We start from the raw sequence: 24986 nt of genomic DNA, 5'->3' as shown, positions 1-24986 counted from the left end.
GGAGAAGGGGAAAAGGGGGGGAAGAGGAGAAGGGGGAAAGGGGGGGAAGAGGAGAAGGGGAAATGGAGGGGAGGAGAAGGGGAAAGGGGGGGGAAGAGGAGAAGAGGAAAGGGGGGGAGAGAGGAGAAGGGGAAAGGGGGGGAGAGGAGAAGGGGGAGGAGAAGGGGAAAGGGGGGGAGAGGAGAAGGGGAAAGGGGGGGGAGGAGAGGAGAAGGGCGGGGAGTGGGGGAGAGAAGGTGGAGAGGAGAAGGGAGGGGAGGGGGGAAAGGAGGGGAGGGGGGAAAGGAGGAGAGAGGGGGAAAGGGGGAGGAGAAGGGGGGAGGAGAAGGGGGGAAAGGAGAAGGGGGAAAGGAGAAGAGGGGGAAAGGAGAAGGGGGGAAAGGAGAAGGGGGGAAAGGAGAAGGGGGGAAAGGAGAAAGGAGAAGGGGGGGAAAGGAGAAGGGGGGAAAGGAGAAGGGGGGAAAGGAGAAGGGGGGAAAGGAGAAGGGGGGAAAGGAGAAGGGGGGAAAGGGGAAGGGGGTGAAAGGAGAAGGGGGTGAAAGTAGAAGGTGGGGAAAGGAGGGGGGAAGGAGAAGAAGGGAAGAGGAGAAGGGGGGGAAGGAAGGGGGGAAGGAGAAGGGGGGGGGAAGGAGAAGGGGGGGGGAAGGAGAAGGGGGGGGGGGCGCGGAAGGAGAAGGGGGGGGGGGGTGGAGGCTGAACAGACCGGGCCTGGCGGGGCCCAAGACTTCGGGCAGGGCCCATCCCCAGCACCAGATTTACAGGTAGGTGGCGTTGGGTCGGGTCGGGTCCGGGGTCGGGAGCCAGGGTAGGGTCGGGGGGGGCGGAGGGAGGTCGGTTCGGTTCGGGTCAGAGGGAGAGGGAGGTCAGGCCGGGTGGTGGAGGGGGGGGGGGGGGGGAGCGCGAGTCGGGTTGGGTCGGGTCGGAGGGAGGGAGGGAGGGAGGGAGGGAGGGAGGGAGGGAGGGAGGGAGGTCAGGTCGGGTGGGCGGTGGGGGGGGAGCACGGGTCGGCTTGGGTCGGGTCCGGGTGGGTGGTCGGGGGGTCGGAGCGCGGGTCGGGTCCGGGGGCGAGGAAAAGCGAGTCGGGTCAGTGTCGGGTCCGGGCCGGTCCGGGGGGGGGGTGGGGGCGGGAGTCGACTCGGGTAGGGAGAAAGCAGGAGTTGGGCGTGGGAGGCAGCCTTATGCACGCAGCCCCAGTGAGGCCATTCGGCCAGGGCTAGGGGATGCGTGCTTCGGGCCCCTCCCACACAGTTTTGGGCGCCTGGAGCTACTGCACATGCGCGCCCACTGTAGCGCGCATGTGCAGAAGTCCCGGCACTGTTTTCAGCGCAGGGACCTAGCTCCGCTCCCAACTGCTCGTGCTGCGCCACGCCTGACTCAAGAGGACCAGCAGGGAGCCAGAGAATCTGTAAGTTTTTTTTTGGCGCATTTTGTGGCGCGAAAAACGGGAGTCCAGGTCGGGGCTGCGACGTTCTAGGCGTGGCCCGAAACTTGGGCCCTCGGATGCTGTCTATTTTGAAGAATTATAGATACAAACTAAACTGAAAAAAATTGGGCTGTTTGTGAAAACGGGAGATTAAGGGTGATTTAATAGAGATGTTTACATAGGAACATAAAAACAGGAGTAGGCCATTCAGTTCTTCAAGCCTGCTCCGCCATTCCATCAGATCATGGTTGATCTCAACTCCATTTACCTGCCTAGCTTCATATCCCTTGATGTTAAAATTTTCATCCTTGTTTTCAAATCCCTCCGTGACCTCTCCAAACCCGATCTCTATCCTCCTCCAGCCCGACAACCCTCCAAGATTTATGTGCTCTTCCAGTTCTGGCCTCTTGTGCATCCCGATTTTAATTGCTCCATGAGTTTTCACCTGCCTAAACCCAAAGTTCTGGAATTCCCTCACTAAACCTCTCCAACTCTCTACCTCTCTTCCCTCCTTAAGGCGCTCCTTAAAACCTACCTCTTTGACTAAGCTTTTGATCGCCAGTCATATCTCCTTGTGTAGCTTGGTGTCAAATTTTATTTGATAACACTCATGTGAAGCACCTTGGATAATTATACGACCTTAAAAGGTGTTGGACTGCTTACTTGTTCTTTTACATCTCGTTGTACACAATGCAGAATAAGGTCTTTATTGAAACCTCACAGTATCCACCACCAGTATAAGAACACATGTCTTTTCACACTAGGCCATTCCAGTATGAGGGAGCTGTTGAGACACCACATTTTATGATTCCAGTGTGAGCTCAACAGTCATTCCCTCACATTTCTTATACCTTTGATTCCATGCATACCACCAATAAATTATAGTACAAAGATACAGAATAGCAACATAAACACAACAAACATGCACCTCCATAAACACAAGTGACCTGATTACCGTCATAAACTTCCCATTTATTTTACTACCATAAATACAAGTGACCTGATCCCCGACCTGAGACATGCAGGTCAGCCCTCTGATCTGCGGAGATACATTTGCTTTAAAATCCCCTTACATAATTTACAACCCATGCTCAACAGAAAGCGTTTTAACTTTTAACACATTGTGCGATGGTCTCAGTATGCCAGAATAGCGAGGTACACAGGTAATGTGAACCCTCATTCCCACAAAAGGCACTATTATAAATGCAAGTTCTTGTTGTTGATAACCTTAACTAACAAAAATCTATTGTTCATTTAAAGTTATGAAGAGATTGGAAAGATAGATATAAATGGACTGTTTCCAGTGACTGATGGGTTGAAAACAAGATTAAATTCAAGAAATTTAAGGCAGAAAATAGGAGACCCCTTTTTGCAGAGGGTTATGAGACAGTAGAATGCACAATGTGATTGAAGCAGAGTCTATTTTAGAATAGGTTAGATAGGTGGTTGAAGGAAAAAGAGGCACGGTGATATGGGAACAGGGCGGGCACATGGGATTAGGATTACTGCTCACGTGGAGGGTAAACACTAACACAGACTGGTTGAGCCAAACAGTCGGTTTCCTTGCTGAATTTCTATGTAATGGTGCGGAGATTCTGGAGCTGGTATAGAAACATGACCTCAGGAGATAGCTTACAAATAGACAGCCAATGAACAGACAGCAAGGTGCCACAAACAGCAAATGTGATTAATTACTCGATGAAGATTCCAGGAAGCTTCCTGCTCTTCATTCATGATATCTCTAAGATTTTTCATGTCCACTGGAACTATCCAAAAGTTGGTCTTCAGAAGAATGTCAGCGGAGATTGCTCAAGTGCTAGAGTGGGGCTTGAACCCTCACATTCACACTCAGAGGGGAGAGTACTACCAAACAAGCCAAGCCACCATTTATTGAGATTAAATATTGCAAGGCAATCAGAATTTTTTAATTTCAAACCAAAATGTGTTAAAAAAAAACCACAAACTGTTTATGAAATGATTAGAATGAGCAATTCAACTTGTACTGTTCTTCAGCATATATTTAGATATTACTGCCATCAGTTGTGGCTCAGTGGGCAGCACTCTCGCTCCTAAGTCAGAAGGTTGTGGGTTCAAGTCCCACTCCAGGGACTTGAGCACAGAAATCTAGGCTGACACTCCAGTGTAGTGCTGAGGGACTGCTGCGCTGTCAGAGGTGCCGCCTTTCAGTTGAGGCATTAAACCAAGGCCCTCTCAGATGGACATAAAATATCTCACGGCAATATTCGGAGAGCAGGGGAGTTATCCGCGGTGCCCGAGCCAATATTTATGCCTCGACCAACATCATGAATAGATTATCTAGTCATTAGCTCATTGATGTTTGTGGGAGCTTGCTGTGCACAATACTTCAAAAGTCCTTCATTGGTTGCAAAGGGCTTTGAGACGTCTGGGGGTCATGAAAGGCGCTATATAAATGCAAGTCTTTTCTTTTATTCTAACTCGTTCTATAGTTGTACTGTTATAACTGAGAAACACTGATAGCAGAGTGTGAGAGAGAGAACGGGTGGCAGGCAACACATCCGTAGCTGTGGGGGACCTGCCTATTTGATATTTTGCAAAACATTTCAACCCCAGTAATGAGCATTGAAGGTAAATACGATCTGATGTATTGAAAAATATTTACAAGGGAAGATCATTCTAACAATGTTGAAAGCCAGACTTATCTTGGTGCTAACAGATGGTCACAGGAAACGGTGCATATTCCACATGGGCAACCATAAGTATACTCATGATAGTGTGACTGGCACTGCAGAAAGTCCCTGCAGCCACTTGCTCTTCCATCATGCAAGATGCCATACTCATTAATTCACCTCAGAAAGGATGAAAGCCCAAGCAAACCCCACTGGAGTTTGAACGAAGAACCTTAGCCAAATGAGCTTACAATATTAAAAGAAAAATGTAAAAATCGAAGTCTGAAATTGTAAAACACAAGCTTATGGTGACCCTAATAAATCAATAATGATAACTAACATATTTGAGCCATATTTTAAAAGATAGACATGTTATTTGCTTTTATATCGACTTGCTTTAATTAACTGTTATTCGACATTCTAGGTTTATGATGCAATAACCAAAGAGAAATGAGTAACTGCCTATTCCGTAGAAAATAATTGTTGTCGGAGAGTGTAAATGTTCACAGAAATTATTTTAATAATAATATAATTTAATAGATGCAAAATGCATACTGTGCATTATGCTTCTTTTTACGTTTAGAAGACACATTTTAAAATGTGGAGGTTATTGAATAAGGCTATATAACTATCTGACACGTCTGGAGGAGCGTGTCTCCATTTTCATTCCTCTTCCTTCCTCTATCAACGCCCCGCACACACACAATTCTGCCAGTTTCTCAATTTCCTTTTAAGGTCATAACAGTCCTCAGCAAGCATTTGTTCCCCATTAATTAACAGAAGCATATTTTAGAATTGGGGCAAGACTCAAATAGTGGTAAAAACAGGAAAGAAGGCCACTAATGGTTTTTGATTTGTAAAACTACCATGCAGAGGAACGTACAAGCCCATTTGTCAGAGCTGCCTAGTCAAACAGACCAACTCACTAGACATTAGGTAAATAAACATCCTTCGACATAATTGTTCCCCCGACGACTGTTTTTCTCCCAACTACGGTACTGTAATCTGACAAACATTGAATAACAGCATAAACTGTAATGATTTTTTTACAAGCCTCACCCAATTATTGAATGAACTGCTTTCCACACAATTGCAGGACACCGTCTCTTCAGTGAAAAATCACATGAAACATTTCTTAAAACAGACCATACTCCACCTTGAAGTGTGAAATCCAACCATCATTGATAAATGATCTTTGATGCTACACAAAAATTGAAAATGCTTAAAAAAGGGACAAAGATAGTACTGGTAGGCAAAGGAGCAACCTCTGCAACAAATTGTCTTCCAATAACAAATTTCCAGAGTTTGAGCATTAATGATTTATTATGGGTTGTCAACAGTAATGTATGCAAATAGCAACATTACTAAGAACTGCAAATTACTCTGGCCGTAAACTTTAAGCAGACCCATGTACTGCCTCATCTGTAGTTGGTGTCACACAAGACTGCCTCTGAACAAAATGTCTCCCAAGTACACAGCAAAGACTAGCTTTCGGTTCAGTGCAAGCTTCAGTCATTGGGGCAGATGCAGTTTGTTTGAGGCTGATTTAGGGAGGTTATCGGTTCTTGATGAGATTCAGACAGAAGTCATACGTCCCCAAGGCTTCACTAATCATGCTGAGCACAGAGGCTTAAACAATTCTGCTTTGCAGCTGTCATTCTAACCCACTTCTGCTTTCTGTGGCTTCATGTCTGTTCCCCAAAGCAGCAGAAAACCTGAAGCTTGGTTGTCCTGAGCATCAAAGCTCAAAATTCAAAATCACACATTTACTGAAGGAATATTTTTTAATGGCATGAAAATAAAACGATGGCTAATGTTCTGGAATTGAACAATTGTTATTTTCAAGGAAGTTGTGAGTTGCTCATTTCACTACAACTGTCTTAACTCTTTCTGTTCAGTGTTTAGCACAATTATTATTATAGATAACACTTGGACCACCTGATCTCCTGGGCTGGTTTTGATCGCCTGAGAAGGTCGGAGAGGAACTTTACAGACTATTTTTCCCCTTATTGGCCAGTTTTTTTGCCACTCCTAGATTACATGGCTGCAGGGATTGGGGGCGGGGTGAGGCAGGCTTGATGGACCTGCTGGTCTCTTCCTGCCCGGCAATATCGTAAGTTCATATCACAGGAACCCCAAAGTAATACAAACCTCTACGATCATCTATGAATCACCCATCCTCTTCATAGCACTACAGTATTGTGAACCAGTGCCTCCCTTCATTAAACCATTCGGGAAACCACTTGGATTGATAAACATTAGAAGCCTGGAGATCACGCGATCTAATATGATCGTAGAAGTTTGGATCAGTTGGTACCACTCTCACCTCGGAGTCAGAGTGCGTAACATTTGATCACTTAATCCAGGAAGTGCTGCTTTGTCTTTCGGATGAGACATTAAACCGAGGCCCTATCTGCCTGTTCAACTGGAGGTACCGCAATATTTGAAGGGGAGATAATTCTCCTGGTGTCCCAGCCCACATGGTTCCCTTAAACAATGCTGTCAAAGAAATGTAACTAGTTATTCATCTCATTCACTGCTTGTGGAATTTGCGTATGCAAATTGGCTGCTGCGTTTGGCTATGTAACATTGGCTGCACTTCAAAAGTTAGTTTCTTTAATTCTTTTTTTAAAAATGTGTTTGTATCTCTGTACAGTAACTTAATAGAAATGTTGCCAGTTTACTTTAAATGGGTTAACGCCTTCATTAAAAGAGTGGACCCATAATAAGGCCCAGGAAAAGTTTACAGTCGGCCTGCCTCTCTTCATTTGTGGCCTTGGTGGCTTGTCCAGCAGCTGGGGGTGTTAAACAGAGTGGAATTCAATTGTGGTGTCGTTCTCTCGCTTGCTCTCCAGTAAAAGGCGGCACAGGGATGCTGTTAGGAGGCAAGATCATCCCTGCTTCTGTTCAGCAGGTGAAAATCGGCCAATTAAAATAATAGGAACACAGATCCTTCAATTTTATTTTGCCTCTCTTACTACATTACAACAGTGACTACACTCCAAAAAGTACTTCCTTGACTGTAAAGCGTTTTGAGATGTCCGGTGGTCGTGAAAGGCGCTGTATAAATCCAAGTCTTTCTTTTTTTCTCTTGTGAGGAAGTACCTAACCTCCACTTGGCAACTGCCTAGTGTCATGACCGAAACCAGGAGCTCCCTGCCTGAAGACCCAGTGCTCAAGACCCAGTGCTCAAGACCCATGTCCCATCATTCTGTGGTACAGCATTTCTGAGGTTGACCCTCGAACATGATAGGTTGGGGTCACGGCACTCAATGTAGTAACACTGCTGAAGGGACTTGTACGGAAGGGAGTTCAGGCCCTTTTTCTCATCCCGCTCCCACATCGATACCTCTGGAGATCCCCCAAGAATCTATCCATGCCACTCTTCTCATCCTCATCGACGTCAGATTCCACACGTATGTTGATGACACACAGCTCTACCTCACTACCATCTCTCTCGACACCTCCACTGTTTAATGATTTGTCATGCTGCTTGTCCGACTTCCAGTATCGGATGAGCAGAAATTTCCTTTAATTAAATATTGAGACCACCAAAGTTATTGTCTTCGGCCTCCACCACAAACTCCGTTCCCTAGCCACCGAGTCCATCCCCCTTCCATATACAACTGTCTGAGGCGGAACCAAACTGGTCCTAACTTCGGCATCACAATTTACCTTGAGCTGAGCTGCTCTTCCCAAACCATTCCCATCACAAAGAATGCAGACTTCCACATCCGTAATATTGCTCATCTCCACTTCTGCCTCAGCCTGACTGTTTCTGAAACCCTCATCCATGCTTTTGGCTCCTCCAGACGCGACTATACCAATGCTCTGCTGACTGTCCCAGTCCAGAAACAACTCAAATTTAAAAATCTCATTCTCGTGTTCAAATCCCTCCATGACCTCACCCGTCCCTATCACTCCAACTTCCACCAGCCCTACAACCCTCTGAGAACTCTACATTCCTTCAATTCTGGTCTTTCGTGCGTACCAGATTTCCTTTGCCCCACCATTGGTGGCTGCGCCTTCAGCTGTCTGGGCTTTAAGCTCTGAAGTTGCCTTCCTAAACCTCTCCGCAGGTCCACCTCTCTCCCCTCCTTTTAAGACGCTCCTTAAAACCAATCTCCACCTGTCCTAATATCTCATGTGGCTCTGTGTCAAATTTAGTCCGATAATGCTCCTGTGAAGCGCCTTGGGATGTTTTACTACAGTCAAGGTGCTATATAAATGCAAGTTCTTGTGTTGCTGTTTTCCTACTATTGGCATCAAACGAACTGTTCTATCTTTTACCTGTGCACTTTACATTAGTGATGGTTGGGTAGAGGAACTTGATATCCAATGTCCTGGCCAATATTTATCCCTCAACCAACATCACTTAACTAGTCATTCATCTCTTGCTGTTTGTGGGAGTTTGCTGTGTGCAAGTAGGCTGCCGCATTTACCTACATTACAACAGTGACTACACTTCAAAAATAATTAATTGGTTGTAAAGCACCTTGGGACGTCCCGAGGACGTGAAAGGTGCTATATAAATAGAAGTCCTATCCTTTCCTTCCCATCATAGAGCAATTTCTAGGTTGTAGTTCCTTAACATTGATCATTTCTAACAAGTTTCTGGACAAATCATAATGTATTTTTTTTAAAACAGGATCATAACATCACAACAAAAGGGTTAACAGAGAATATTGTTCACGTTGAAGTGAAAAATCTCAGTGCTGAGGAATAGAATCCATCACCGACTGTCAGCATCGAACAATGTAGCAACTCACAAAGCCCACTACACAGCTCCAGCTCTGCCTCAAAAATATCACCGAGCCCCAATCTCACAGAATCAGCCCGAATTGACAGGTCAATTTTTCTACACCTGCATTTGTAGAGCACCTTTAACACAACAGTGTGTCCCAACTCAGTTCATACAGGTGACAATAGACACTGAGCAGTGAGGGCAGAAAGGCTAAGGAGGTAGAAAAAAGGGTAGATTGTAAGGAAGAAGCAGGCGGTACCAAGCTGGTAGGAATTAGAGAGAGCATTTCAGAGTGTGGCTGAAGGGAGGCCAGACGCAGAGCAGCAGAAGGCACATTCTGTAACAGAGGGCCAGAGGAGACAGCAGAGGTTGGGAGGGGTGAGGTGGTTATGAGGACAAAGACCCTGAATTTGGTGTGTTTGTGGGAGAGCAGTTAATTCCCTTCAGTTTTCAGTGTACAGCCAAAATGGCATTTCATTCCATTTCAAATAGAGACAGGTGATACTAATTAAAGGACGCCTCAGGGTAGATTCCCTTCTCTGGGCACCCATCAGCGAGGACACAATTAAGCACATTTTCCTCCTCCTGGCTATTTGCATGCAACTGTGAGTGAAGCTCGGATGGCTGATTTTTTGATGAGCATACTGGTGATGGCGGTGGTGGAGATTCGCCCGATAACCTTCCACTAACACAGGCTACATATTGGGATTTTGCAATACATCACATCAGACAGTATGGGATTGACATTCTGTCCTGTATCCCAATGGAGTTTGGCAAAGAGAGGGGTGATAGCATAGCAGGGCAGGAAGCGTGCAGCAGGGTTTTGGGCAGGTTGCAACACGTGGAGGGAGGCTGGCGAGGCCGGCATTGGAGGAAATGGAGCCGAGAGGCTCCAAAGGCATAAATAAGGAATTCAGTAATGGCGGGAGTTAGATTAGGGTGAAGACAGGTGATGCTGCAGAGGTGGAAATAGGCGGTCTTGGTGGTGGCTAGGATGTGAGGTTTTAAGCTCAACTTGAGGTCAAACAGCACACTGAGGTTGGGACCTACTGGGATAAGCTTCAGGGAGTGGGATGGAATCAAGGGCCAGGCTGTAGACATTTTGACAGGAAACAAACAGCATGGCTTTATTCTTGGTATATAAAAAAAGAACAGAGTAGCTAAAGTAAACAGTCCCCTAGAGAGGATGAGACTGGGGAATTAATAAGAGAACAGAGAAATGGCAGAGACTTTGAACAAATATTTTGTATTTGTCTTCATGGTAGAAGACACTAAAAACATCCCAAAAGTAGATAATCAAGGGGAGGGAGGGACTTAATACAATCACTGTCACTAAAGAAAAAGTACTCGATAAAATAATGGGACTAAAGGCGGACAAGTCCCCTGGGCCTGATGGCTTGCATCCTAGGGTCTTAAAAGAAGTTACTGCAGAGATAATGGATGCATTGGTTGTAATCTACCAAAATTCCTTGGATTCTGGAGAGGTCCCAGCAGATTGGAAAACTGCAAATTTAACGCCTCTACTTAAAAAAGGAGGGAGACATAAAGCAGGAAACTATAGACCAGTTAGCCTAACATCTGTATTGGGAAAATGCTGGAGTCCATCATTAAGGAAGCGGTAGCAGGACATTTGGAAAAGCATAATACAGTCAAGCAGACTCAGCATGGTTTTATGAAAGGGAGTTCTTTGAAGATGTAACGAGCAGGGTAGATAAAGGAGAACCAGTGGATGTGGTGTATTTGGATTTGACAAGGTGCCACATAAAAGATTACTGCACAAGATAAAAGTTCACGGGGTCATTGGGTAATATATTTTAGCATGGATAGAGGATTGGCTAACGAACTGAAAACAGAGTCGCGATAAATGGGTAATTTTCCGGTTGGCAAATGGTAACTAGTGGGGTGCCACAGGGATCGGTGCTGGGGTCTCAACTATTTACAATCTGTATTAGTGATTTGGATAAAGGGACCAAGTGTAATTTAACCAAGTTTGCTGACGATACAAAGATGGGATGGGAAGCAAATTGTGAGGAGGACACAAAAAATCTGCAATGGGATATAGACAGGCGAAGTGAGTGGGCAAAAAATTGGCAGATAGAGTATAATGTGGGAAAATGTGAAGTTTTTCCACTTTGGCAGGAAAAATACAAAAGCAAATTATTATTTAAATGGAGCGAGATTGCAAAATGCTGCAGTACAGAAGGACCTGGGGGTCCTTGTGCATGAAACACAAAAAGTTAATATGCAGGTACAGCAAGTAAACAAGAAGGCAAATGGAATGTTGGCCTTTATTGCAAGGGGGATAGAGTATAAAAGCAGAGAAATCCTGCTACAACTGTACAGGGTATTGGTGAGGCCACACCTAGAGTACTGTGTACAGTTTTGGTCTCGGTATTTAAGGAGGGATATACTTGCATCGGAGGCTGTTCAGAAAATGTTCACTAGGTTGATTCCAGAGATGAAGGGGTTGACCTATGAAGAAAGGTTGAGCAGGTTGGGCCTATATTCATTGAGAGGTGATCTTATTGAAACATATAAGACACTTTTAGGGGCTATAAGAGTTGGAACGGCCCGGGAAACATCGTGGCACCCCCCCCCCCCCCCACCTGGGAGAGAACACCATCCTCAGGTCGGGGCTATAAGAGCTGGAGCGGCCCTGGACAGCGCGGTATCCCATGACCTGGGAGAAAGCACCAGCTTCAGGTCGGGCATAAAAAAGAGCTGCAGCCAGCCCCTGCAGGGAGCAGCGCGAGCCGTTCCAGGAGTGCAACGGCTTCAAAGAAGGAGACTGGATTGATGTCACCAGAATCCAGGTCAGCGACTGGGGCGTGGGCGGAACCATCGGCGGCGTCGGGACCCATGTGCAGGTGGAGAGGCGAGATTTGGGGCAATGGGGTCGTGGCCCAGGAGCGGCGGGGTCGTGGCTCAGAGGCGGCGGGGTCGTGGCCCAGGAGCCCAGCAGCGAGGAAGAGGCCCAGGAGTGGCGCAGCGAATAACAGCAAGGTCGGGGCCCAGGGAAGGTGCAGCACGGGCCAGCCCACACTGCGATCTATGGACAGTAGGTGTATGTGTGTGTACTAGGTCCATGCAGTAGAACTTGGTGTCCAGTCGTCTTGGTTAACCCTTGCCACTGAACCAAGACCTTGCTCTGTCAAGCCCGCTTGGGAAACACCTGTGAACTCATCCCTTTTTGGTTTGGAAGCAGGTCATCCTCGGCACGAGGGACTGCCTAATACTATACTTTAAGATACAGAGGGGGCTCGATAAGGTAGATGCAGAGAGGATATTTTCCCTCGTGGGGAAATCTAGAACTATGGGGCATAGTTTCAGAATAAGGGGTCGCCCATTTAGAACTGAGATGAGGAGGAATTTCCTCTGAGGGTTGTAAATCTGTGGCATTCTCTGCTACAGAGAACTGTGGAGGCTGCGTCATTGAATATATTTAAGGTGGAGATAGACAGATTTTTGAACGATAAGGGAGTGAAGGGTTATAGGGAGTGGGCAGGGAAGTGGAGCTGAGCCCAAGATCAGATCAGCCATGATCTTATTAAGTGGCGGGGAAGGCTCGAGGGGCCTAATGGCCTGCTCCTGCTCCTATTTCTTATGTCCTTATGTCGACTATGTTTAGTTGAAGTTTTTGTCCATCGATAACTTGTTCTACAAGCAGTTGGGCAGGACAGTGATGGTCATGAATTTTGGAGTGGTGGCAGACAGGTAGAACTCTGTCCGCAGCATACACGTAAAAGCTCACGCATGCATACAAATTATATCAGAGGACAGCATGTAAGCAAGAAAAAGAGAGTACAAGGACAGAACCTTGGGGCATACCCAAAGTAACCAAGCAAAGACAGGAGAACCACTGCGAAAGATGCACTGGATACAGGGGGATAGGTAGGAGTGGAAGCAAATGAAAACAGTGCCATGAAAGTATACAGAGGATGGAGTGGTGGACCATTCTGGATGCTGTGGAAAGATCATACAGACATAAAAGAGGTCAGTGACTTTGACCATGATAGACTTGATGCAAGATAGGTGGAGGGAATCTGACTCCGCTTTGCTTCGGCATCAGTTCATTAACATTTATATTGCACATTGAGGGCCCAAGTTTCGGCCTCAGTTGCTCCTGATTTTTTGGAGCAACTGGTGTAGAACGGAGTATCTTAGAAATTCAAATTCTCGGCATTTAGTTTGCTCCAGTTCTAGTCAGTTAGAACAGTTTCACTTTGGAACAGAATTTTCTTTTCCAAAAGGGGGCGTGTCTGGCCACTTACGCCTGTTTTCAAAGTTTCGGCAGTGAAAACTTACTCCAAACTAACTTAGAATGGAGTAAGTGAAGATTTTTGTACGCTCGAAAAAACCTTGTCTACACTTTAGAAAATCAGGCGTAGGTTACAAATCAGGCGTAGGGAATGGGGGGGGGGGGGGTTTAAAGGGAAGTTTACAAACATTAAACACTTCAATTTTACAAAAAGAAGAGTAATCATCAATAATAAATGATAAATACATCAATAAATCAACCAATAAATCAATCAAAAAAAATTAATAAAAAAAAAATAAAAATAAAAAAATCAATAAATAAAACATTTTCTACTGACTGACTGCAGCACCGGGAGTCCTCCAACAGCATGCTGGGACGGCCCCCCCCCAACCCCCTTGTGTCTCTGTTAGTGTCTCTATCTCTCGGTCTGCCTGTGTGTGTCTCTCTCACTCTCTGTCTGTCAGTGTCTGTGTTTCTGACAGTGAGAGGTGGAGGGGAGGGGGAGGATGGGGAGGAGGGGTGGAGGGGATGGGGAGGAGGAGGAGGGGTGGTGGAGTGGGGGAGAGGAGGTGTAGTGGGGGAGAGGAGGTGTAGTGGGGGAGAGGGGGTGGGGGGGGAGAGGGTGTAGTGGGGGAGAGGGGGTGGGGGGGTGGAGAGGGGGTGGGGGGGAGAAGGGAGGGAGGGGAGGGGGTGTGAGAAGGGAGGGATGGGGGTGAGAATGGAGGGAGGGGGGTGAGAAGGGTGAGAAGGGAGGGAGGGGAGGTGAGAAGGGAGGGAGGGGGGGGTGAGAAGGGAGGGAGGGGGGGTGAGAAGGGAGGGAGGGGGGGTGAGAAGGGAGGGAGGGGGGGGTGAGAGGGAGGGAGGGGGGGGTGAGAAGGGAGGGAGGGGGGGTGAGAAGGGAGGGAGGGAGGGAGGGAGGGAGAGAAGGGAGGGAGGAGGGGGGGGTGAGAGAAGGGAGGGAGGGGAGGGGGGGGTGAGAGAAGGGAGGGAGGGAGGGGAAGGGGAGAGAGAAGGGGGGAAGAGAGAGAGAGAGAGAAAGGGAGAGAGAGAGAGAAAGAAAGGAGAGAGAGGCTGACCGGGCCGGGCCCGGCCGGGCCCAAGACTTCGAGCTTAGACTTACCGGATTGACAGGTAGGGGGTGTCGGGTCCGGGATCCGGGGGGGTCGGGAGCGCGGATCAGGGGGAGCGCTGGTCGGGGCGGAGGGGGAGATCGGAGATCGGTCGGGAGCGGAGGTCGGTCGGGGGGGGGGGGGGGAAGGTCAGGTCGGGTGTGGGGGGGGGCGGGGGTGTGTGGGAGCGGGAGTCAAGTCGGGTTGGGTCCGGTCCGGAGGAAGCAGGAGCTGGATGAGGGAGGTGCAGCCTTATGCACGCAGCCCCAGTGAGGCCATTCGGCCAGGGCTAGGGACTGTGTGCTTCGGGCCCCTCCCACACAGTTTTGGGCGCCTGGAGCTATTGCACATGTGCGCCCACTGTAGCGTGCATGTGCAGAGGTCCCGGCACAGTGTTCAGCGCAGGGACCTAGCTCCGCCCCCTACAGCTCATGCTGCGCCGCGCCGAGCTGCAAATGACCTGTAGGGAGCCGGAGAATTTGGAAGTTTTTTTTAGGCGCACTTTGAGGCGCGAAAAACGGGCGTCCAGGTCCGGGCTGCGCCGTTCTAGGCGCGGCCCGAATCTTGGGCCCTGAGTGTTGGTGTGAAGTTGAAATCGCTGCAAACTGACCCTGAAGTTGTAGTGTAAATGCACCCTTAAACTACCAACAGTTAACAAAATATAAATTGCACACATTGTTAGCTGAATTGTGTTGATGGTATAAAGAAGATACCGCAGGGGAAACATGCACTCGTTTTGTTTTGTTCCACCCAACAGTGGGGCTTGAAATAAAATGTCCATGTCACACTGTGCAGCTGATTTAAGCATTGAGAGTATGATGCTCTTGTTTGAAATAGTGCCATGGGATCTTTTACGTCCTCTTGAGAGAGCAGATGGGACTTCGGTTTAACGTCTCATCCAAAAGACGGCACCTCCGACAGTACAGCGCACTGGAGCGTCAGCCTAGATTTTTCATGTTCAAGTACTTGGAGTGGGACTTGAACCCACAACCTTTTGACTCCGAGGCGAGGGTGCTACCCACTGAGCCACTTCACTCTTCTGTCAGTCAGGCCCTGACTCTAGTTTCACGTTGTAATTATACACGAACTGTGAAACTGCTTTGCTTTGACACTACAGTTATGTCGATGCATCTTTAAAGGACTTACAACACCTAATTAAAGCACAGATTACACTTCCTATTTTGCATATGGAACTCAAAGCAGATTCCATTTATCCAAAGTGACAGATGGGACAGACAGCCATCTGCTGATAAAGAACCTTTAAAAGAACTGGTTTATCATCAAATTAAATCGGCATGATTTTTATCCTGCATTACCAGAGCATGTAAAGCTTGAAGCTTTAAATACATAATTATTCTGATTCTTCTCAGTCTTTTCTCCCTCGGCCTCCTTTTCCAAAATGTCTCCCTCAAACTATCTACTTCAAGTGGGAGGTTACACTACTCAATCCCACAAACTACATCCCTACAACCACACAACTCAACTAAGAGGACATGTTCACATTTAGAAAATGTAGCCATGACCAGTAGAAGTCTGTAATGCTCTGCCCCAAAAGGCTGGGGGCAATTGGAGCTTTCAAGACAGTGATCACTAGATTTTTGGGGGTGAGGGCATCAAGGTATATGGAGCAATGGCAGGTAAATGGAGTTGAGGTACAGATCAGTCACAATATATTTGAATGGCAGAACAGGTTCAAGGGACTGAAAGGCTTACTCCTGTTCCTATAAAAATGCTATTCCAAAGCAAGGTCATTCTTTCACGCAGCCTGGGCATTTACACTGTGGTCTTTTTGAGAGAAAACACACGTGCACTGATGCGTATGCGCACACACTCAACTGAAGGACATCAGCTCTGTTAACACACCAAGTAATGTTAGCATTTTACAAGGAACAGGACCAGGCACTCTTCATTAAGAAACTGTGCTCAGATCAATATCAAATCATAAATCTACCACCCATAACACTTGCTATTAAATATAGTGCATCAGAGTTTTGGTTGCCATTCATAAATAGTGACAGGTTTTTATTATTGAAATCTTTCAAAATTGATATTTATCATCTAAGACACAGAAAAGTAATGTTCAATACTTCTGTCCCACTATGCAGACTGAAATAGTATATGTACACTATAAACTGTGAAGAGGACATAAATCTTTGGGCTATAGATACTGGATCTATTGCGAGTCAGCATGTTGGCAAACACAAAACAAATGTCAATTCACTAACGGTATTGAGAGCTAATCACACTTCAGCATTATAATGCAACAGGAAATTTTGGAGGATGACAAATTAAAAACATTAGTAAATGCTCTGGTGGCAAAATGAAGCAATGCAAATCAGAGATTCCTGGAGGAGTCAGTTCTCACCTACCAAAACCCTCGGCCCCAGCGGCAACTCCAGAGCAGAATTATTCAGCGTTCATATTAGTCCAGTACCTAAAATAGATCCAGCAATAAACACAAACACTACAAGCCCCTAATACAGATGCAGACGAGGACATTGAAGCGGCTGCCTGTGTACCACAAACTCACGGAGATGGGAAAGTTTAGCCCTGAAATGACACTATTTGACAGTAGCATACAAAAGCTTTAACATGTTTTTCTGAAACTCTTCACTCCTCTATGTTAGCACAAGCACTCATTTGTTTAAACTAAACAGGCTAACACTTCCATTAAAATAGCGGTGAGCAGAATTTCAGATGCATTAAGCGTTACAATAACATCTCAGTGGCTCAGTGGGTCGCACCCTCACCTCTGACTCAGAAGGTATGGGTTCAATCCCAATCCGGAGACTTGAGCACAAAATTCTAGGCTGACACTCCAGTGCAGTACTGCACTGTCGGAGATGCCGTCTTTCGGATAAGACATTGAACTGAGACCTAGTCTCAGTTGATGTAAAAGATCCCATGGCATTATTTTGAAGAAGAGCAGGGGAGTTATTCCCGGTGTCCTGGCCAATATTTATCACTCAATCAACATAACAAAAACAGATTATGTGTCATTATCACATTGCTGTTTATGGGAGCTTGCTGTGCGCAAATTGGCTGTCATGTTTCCTACATTATAACAGTGACTACACTTCAAAAAAGTATGGCTATAAAACCACTTTGGGATATCCCGTGGTCGTGAAAGGCACTACAGAAATGCAATGCTTTCTTTCTTTCTCAGGCGCGTTTTCAGACAAAAATGTGTCCCTTTTTTTCCCCTCCTATTTACTGTTCTAACTGGTTCCCTCCTCCCCCGTCACAACCCAAGCATCTCCTGCCTTCAAGAGATGAGGACACTTGATCCAGGATCATTGCTACTCTTAGTCAGTCACAAGGAAGCACAAGAGGAGACTCCTTGATTTGTGCTATTGCTGCGGAGACGTAATGGCTTCACCCTACTGCACCTCTGCAACTTCCTACAACCGTACACACAGTTTATACTACAGCAGTTTAGAGTAGGTGCCAAAGTTTAGCACAGCATACTCAGTTTGAATCTCTGACATATATACATTGTACTGATAACTGCAGCCTTCCAGAACACACGAGATTTATGAAACACACTTGCAAAACAGAATGAGCCAAACAGCAAATGTGAGATTGTTATCCCTCCTGTGGTGGCTGCTCCAGTTTCCAAATTTCAAATTTTTCAGCCTAGACCAGTCATTAAACCCCAGATTCATGCGTCACATTTTTAAGAGGCACCTTCTTGAAAGGAAGTATTTCCAAACAAAATGTTTTCAAATGTGAATGTTTAAGGTGCTTGTACCAAGTTCCTGTCCCCACCATTTTATTGCAGTCGTTAATCCTGCCTCCATTATATTAGAAGGTGTTAATCCATTTAAAATGAACAGGTCAATATCACTGTTAAAACAGCAGGGAAAGAAATATGATACAAGCTCATTAAACATTCACATGCCACCATCTGATAGTCATTTCTACCCTACAATGCCTTAATATAAATCACATTTAAAGGCACTACTGTATATCAACATGGTGGTGAAAATGACACGTGACTTCCCTGAATCTTCTCTCGCCACACAAAATGTTTTTATTTTATAAGGACAGCGCTGACTAAAGGTTATTCTATGCTGTAGTGATCTTGGACCCCAGGATGCAGCAGTGCTGAATCAATCAATAGATAGAAGAAAGCACATTTGAGTTTTATATTGATATTAAAAGCACTGAAATCTTCAAAACTAGTTAAGATTCTTGCGGCAATGTTTTAAGAATATACAAATCTCTATTAAAAGTATAGGTTTTCAAAAATTATGCAGTTAATCAGTTTTAAAAGAGGCAACTTGTAAAATCCAGCCCGCACTGTGGGCCCACAATGTGTACAGCCCTCACTGTGGGACCACAATGTGTACAGCCCTCACTGTGCGACCACAATGTGTACAGCCCTCACTGTGCGACCACAATGTGTACAGCCCTCACTGTGCGACCACAATGTGTACAGCCCTCACTGTGGGACCACAATGTGTACAGCCCTCACTGTGGGACCACAATGTGTACAGCCCTCACGTGGGACCACAATGTGTACAGCCCTCACTGTGGGCCCACAATGTATACAGCCCAGCCCTCACTGTGGGCCCACAATGTATACAGCCCAGCCCTCACTGTGGGCCCACAATGTGTACAGCTCAGCCCTCACTGTGGGCCCACAATGTGTACAGCCCAGCCCTCACTGTGGGCCCACAATGTGTACAGCCCAGCCCTCACTGTGGGCCCACAATGTATACAGCCCAGCCCTCACTGTGGGCCCACAATGTATACAGCCCAGCCCTCACTGTGGGCCCACAATGTGTACAGCCCAGCCCTCACTGTGGGCCCACAATGTGTACAGCCCAGCCCTCACTGTGGGCCCACAATATGTACAGCCCAGCCCTCACTGTGGGCCCACAATGTATACAGCCCAGCCCTCACTGTGGGCCCACAATGGACACAGCCCAGTCCTCACTGTGGGACCACAATGTGTACAGCCCTCACTGTGGGCCCACAATGTGTACAGCCCAGCCGTCACTGTGGGCCCACAATGTGTACAGCCCAGCCCTCACTGTGGGCCCACAATGTGTACAGCCTAGTCCTCACTGTGGGCCCACAATGTGTACAGCCCAGCCCTCACTGTGGGCCCACAATGTGTACAGCCTAGTCCTCACTGTGGGCCCACAATGTGGACAGCCCAGCCCTCACTGTGGGCCCACAATGAACACAGCCCTCACTGTGGGCCCACAATGTGTACAGCCCTCACTGTGGGCCCACAATGTGTACAGCCCAGCCCTCACTGTGGGCCCACAATGTATACAGCCCAGCCCTCACTGTGGGTCCACAATGTGTACAGCCCAGCCCTCACTGTGGGCCCACAATGTGTACAGCCCTCACTGTGGGCCCACAATGGACACAGCCCAGTCCTCACTGTGGGCCCACAATGTGTACAGCCCAGCCCTCACTGTGGGCCCACAATGTGTACAGCCCTCACTGTGGGCCCACAATGTGTACAGCCCTCACTGTGGGCCCACAATGTGTACAGCCCTCACTGTGGGCCCACAATGTGTACAGCCCAGCCCTCACTCTGGGCCCACAATGTGTACACCCCAGCCCTCACTGTGGGCCCACAATGTGTACAGCACTCACTGTGGGCCCACAATGTGTACAGCCCTCACTGTGGGCCCACAATGTGTACAGCCCTCACTGTGGGCCCACAATGTGTACAGCCCAGCCCTCACTGTGGGCCCACAATGTGTACAGCCCTCACTGTGGGCCCACAATGGACACAGCCCAGTCCTCACTGTGGGCCCACAATGTGTACAGCCCTCACTGTGGGCCCACAATGTGTACAGCCCAGCCGTCACTGTGGGCCCACAATGTGTACAGCCCTCACTGTGGGCCCACAATGTGTACAGCCCTCACTGTGGGCCCACAATGGACACAGCCCAGCCCTCACTGTGGGCCCACAATGTATACAGCCCAGCCCTCACTGTGGGTCCACAACTTGTTTTAAGTCAATTACAACACTGGCCTGTACTGAAATCTCCGGCACAGTTCCCTTAAAATTAAATTCTGAAAGAGTTGAACAGTACAGAAGTAGTTTTAGCCACCTGCGTACTGTTACAAGTTCACAAGGAAACCAATCTGAAAGCAGATCACAAGGAGCTATCACAGCTTTCTATTCAACACATTGTTTTTTTTTAAATCACATTTCCTCTTTTCACATCCTCTATCTTTCTCAAAAAAAATCTATCCCTCGTGCTTGCTGTAATGTGTTGCCATTTAAAGGCAACTCCTGGTTTCAATACAGCCAACTGTAAATTGAACTTAATGCACAGCAAGGAAGAGTAATATTTCAAAAACATCCAGAAAAATGTTACAAGCAATCTATTCCAGGACAGCTTTTTGGAAGGAGGTTTCTTATGTAGATAACGCACATTCTGATGGCAGTATCCAACACCTTTCGACAAACAGGCTGAAGCATAAGCTCACTTGCCTCTGTTCTGATCTAGAACTCTACCCTACTTAATTTTTAAAAACAGATTGTAGACACCTGTAAGTTTTCGCTCAATTTCAACTGACCCAAGTTATAAACTGCAGCGCCATTAATCTTAATCTCAATCTGATGAAAGGTCACCTGGAACATTAACTCAGTTTTTCTCTCTCCACAGATGCTGCCTGACCTGAGTATTCTCCAGCATTTTCTGTTTTTATTTCAGATTTCAAGCAGCCGCAGTATTTTGCTTTTATCTTCATCGAAAGTTGGGTTAAGTGTAAGGATTGGGTTGAAATGAAAATGCAGCATAGTTAATGCCTTAAGTCAAGTTAGTTATCAACGAGAGTTCCTTTCTGAGACAAGACTAAGTGAAAATGTCTGTCTATTGGGATTGTTGTGAATGTTTTGTTCAGTCCTGTGCTTGCTGGGCAAAATTAAATTAAAATACAAAGTTGACATTTGTTATTTGAAATGTGTAACATGAAAAATGTTCACCACTTGCCTATGGCAATGGAATCAAAAAAGTGTCATGAATGAAGTTCTATCTCCCAATCTACTTGTGATTCATTTTGATACATCAGCTGACTGCAGTGTCAGGAATTTCCCAAATTCAGGACGTGTGGACAGAACTCGACAGAATACCTGAATAATGATAAGTAGGGAGGGATTTTCTGGGACAGAAGGAAGTATGTGTACAGGTACCGATGACAATCTACACAGAGACACATACAGCTGAACAACTAGCCTGACTTTGCTGGCCCAATATCTGTTGCAATGGGTCGGAGACAACAATTCTTACTGGTGACATCAGCAAGTTTACCAAAAGCACTGATAGACCAAATGGGAAACTGGTGTGCGACGTCCCAACAGCAAGTGCGGCTCAGTCCCTCCAGTCTGCTCTACAAATCCAAATGCAGCTCAAAAGGGCGAGACCTGCAGGGATTCAGACTTGAGGCACTCTCAGCGCTCGACCGACTAAGCGCCACAACCTCATGGCTGGGTGGAAGTAACATGCTCAGCCTATTCCTTGCACTTATCCTGATAAAGTATCAACGGTAAGGGCAGCTTGTGCCAGTGTGATGGCACAAATAAAACACATTCTTGAAGCCTCTGGACTGAATCTTCCTCTCGTGAATGACAGCATGTGAACACGACGACAGAACAGTTTGTGAATTGTGACCGGAGAGTGTGTAATAATGCAACCATGCTTTATCAGCGCCTTCTCAATTACCCATTGCAGAATACCTGCAGTTCAGCATCAGGACCTACATGAGAATAGTGAGATAACTGTCTGACCAGAAACCCTTCCCACAGTTTAGTCATGTTTTAAGCACTTCTGAAGGAAGTACACAGCTGCAAGTTTCAACTGTGCCTGCAGCCTGCCCATCTCTCTCTGGCAGTGTGATATAACAGAGACTGACAGCCCACTTGGGCATGTGTACTTGATCCTGCTGGGCCCTGCAGTCATTCAGCAGTTTGACAAGACTGGTGAAATACAGTAACCAGAGAACATTTTATGAAAATCTGCAGGTAAAAGGGAAAGAAAGGAACCAGGGACATTTGCAGGGCTATAGGGAAAGAACAGGGGAGTGGGACTAATTGGAGAGCTATTTCAAAGAGCCGGCACAGGAATAATGGGTTGAAAGGCCTCCATCTCTACTGTGCAATTCTATGATTCTATAGTGGAATAGTCAGAATTTGATTATGAAATTGGAAATACGAGACTATTTTGCCCCCCAACTTGTTACGGCTTATCAATCCTTTATAGCAAGGCCCAATCCTGCCTTTCCCGGTGGATCAGACAGATCTTGGCACGAGAGGAATTGTGGGTGAAAACTCACATGACTACAACATGCTGGAGCTCTACCAGACCTCAGCTAAAATATTAAACTAGTAACTTGTAAATCTGTTGTAAGATGCTGACGTACTTGTGAAGCTTTGCTTCCAGAGCTAAACAATGCTCCAGCGCGGCAGTTTCAACTCCACGTGCGCAGTGTTACATCTTTTGTGTGGTTATGTGAGATTTTGCCCTTGGGTTCAATGCCACATAACACTGCTCTTAGACTCAACATGGCCCTTGAACCAGAAGGCACCTCCACCTGCTCAGTATTAAGCTAAATGTCGCAGGACCCAGGAGCCAAACAAATGTTTACTGGAATAGATCACATGCCACCATTGACTTTGGCAAGCAGAAGAACGTACACACCGTCAGACTGTTGCTCAGGCTATTAACCAATAGGCAGATTCATTAAAACATTAAACAGATAAATGAATAGTATGGGGTGAGCCCTAAAGATAACACCTCTGCATGGCAAACAACCGCACCCAGAAGGGGGATTTTACTAGCAGTTGGTCCTAACAACTTGCCCAGCTCTCACTGGTGGTTCCAGGCAACATACCTAGGAACTTGCATCAGTTGGCATGCCAAACCTAGAAAGAGTAGCCAAGGAGTAATGGCCGAACACATGACCAATTCCAGGCCTCTGAAGACCGAATGGATGATGGAAGATGAGCAGGATCGATGGTCATTCACCATTCAGGGACCGAGTCAGCAGCGAGAATTTAGTAGTAGTAATAATACTAGTCGGGGGAATAATATAGTTACAGTAACTACAAATTTTATTATCCTCTTTGAAACATCAAAACGCTTCTTTTGTGCTAACCTGCAACATAAAAATCAACCTTGAAACATGGTCGCCTGGCGAAACACTACTACGGAGCCCTCGGATTAGTTTCATATCCCTCACTGCCTCAAATTGTCTATTCTCTGATTGCAATTCAACCAAGATATAGTGCAAATTCTTTTGTAATTAGATCAGAACAATGTTTATTGACTCTGGAGTACTGCATTCGTAATAAGGTGGATGAATTAATTGCGCAGAAAGCTGTTAACGGATATGATGTAATTGGGATTACAGAGACATGGCTCCAGTGTGACCAAGGCTCGGAACTGAACATCCAGGGATATTCAATATTCAGGAAGGATAGACCGAAAGGAAAAGGAGGTGGTTAAAGAGGAGATTAATGCAATAGTAAGGAAGGACATTAGTTTGGATGAGGTGGAATCTGTATGGGTAGAGCTGCGGAACACCAAAGGGCGGAAAACGCTAGTGGGAGTTGTGTACAGACCACCAAACAGTAGTAGTGAGGTTGGGGATGACATCAAACAGGAAATTAGGGATGCGTGCAATAAAAGGTACAGCAGTTTTAATGGGTGACTTTAATCTACATATAGATTGAGCTAAACAAACTGATAGCAATACTGTGGAGCAGGATTTCCTGGAGTGTATTAGGGATGGTTTTCTGGACCAATATGTCAAGGAACCAACTAGAGGGCTGGTCATCCTAGAGTGGGTGTTGTGTAATGAGGATTAATTAGCAATCTTCTTGTGCGAGACCCTTTGGGAAAGAGTGACCGTAATATGGTAGAATTCTTCATTAAGATGGAGAGTGACGCAGTCAATTCAGAGACTAGAGTCCTGAACTTAAAGAAAAGGTAACTTCGATGGTATGAGACGTGAATTGGCTAGAATTGACTGGCGAATGATACTTAAAGGGTTGATGGTGGATAGGCAATGGCAGACATTTAATGATCACATGGATGAACTTCAACAATTGTACATCCCTGTCTGGTGTAAAAATAAAACGGGGAAGGTGGCTCAACCGTGGCTTACAAGGGAAATTAGGGATAGTGTTAAATCCAGGGAAAAGGCATATAAATTGGCAAAAAAAAGCAACAAACCTGAGGACTGGGAGAAATTTAGAATTCACCGGAGGAGGACAAAGGGTTTAATTAGGAGGGGTAAAATAGAATGAGAGTGAGAGTAAGCTTGAAGGGAACATAAAAACTGAATGCAAAAGTTTCTACAGATATGTGAAGAGAAAAAGATTAGTGAATTACAGTCAGAATCAAGTGAATTTCTAATGGGGAATAAAGAAATTACAGACCAATTGAACAAATACTTAGGTTCTGTTTTCATTAAGGAAGACACAAATAACCTTCTGGAAATACTAGGGGACCGAGGGTCTAGCGAGGAGGAGGAACTGAAGGAAATTCTTATTGGTCAGCAAATTGTGTTAGGGAAATTGATGGGATTGAAGGCCGATAAATCCCCAGGGCCTGATAGTCTGCATCCCAGAGTACTTAAGGAAGTGGCCCTAGAAATAGTGGATGCATTGGTGGTCATTTTCCAACATTCGATAGACTCTGGATCAGTTTCTTTGGACTGGAGGGTAGCTAATGTAACCCCACTTTTTAAAAAAAGGGAGAGAGAAAACAGGAAATTATAGATCGGTCAGCCTGACATCGGTGGTGGGGAAAATGTTGGAATCGATTAT

At 46.3% G+C, this 24986-nt stretch overlaps 1 protein-coding gene across 4 annotated transcripts in view; it reads right to left on the bottom strand.

Moving 5' to 3' along the window:
- Positions 1-24986, bottom strand: part of klhl13 (kelch-like family member 13) — a 333304-nt gene that overhangs the window by 172889 nt on the left and 135429 nt on the right. The window lies entirely within an intron of this gene.

Source organism: Pristiophorus japonicus, chromosome 6 (assembly GCF_044704955.1).
Source record: "Pristiophorus japonicus isolate sPriJap1 chromosome 6, sPriJap1.hap1, whole genome shotgun sequence".
NCBI classification, from domain to species: domain Eukaryota; kingdom Metazoa; phylum Chordata; class Chondrichthyes; family Pristiophoridae; genus Pristiophorus; species Pristiophorus japonicus.
The sequence above is the reverse complement of the archived record's forward strand: the minus strand, read 5'-3'. Positions and strand labels throughout refer to the sequence as shown.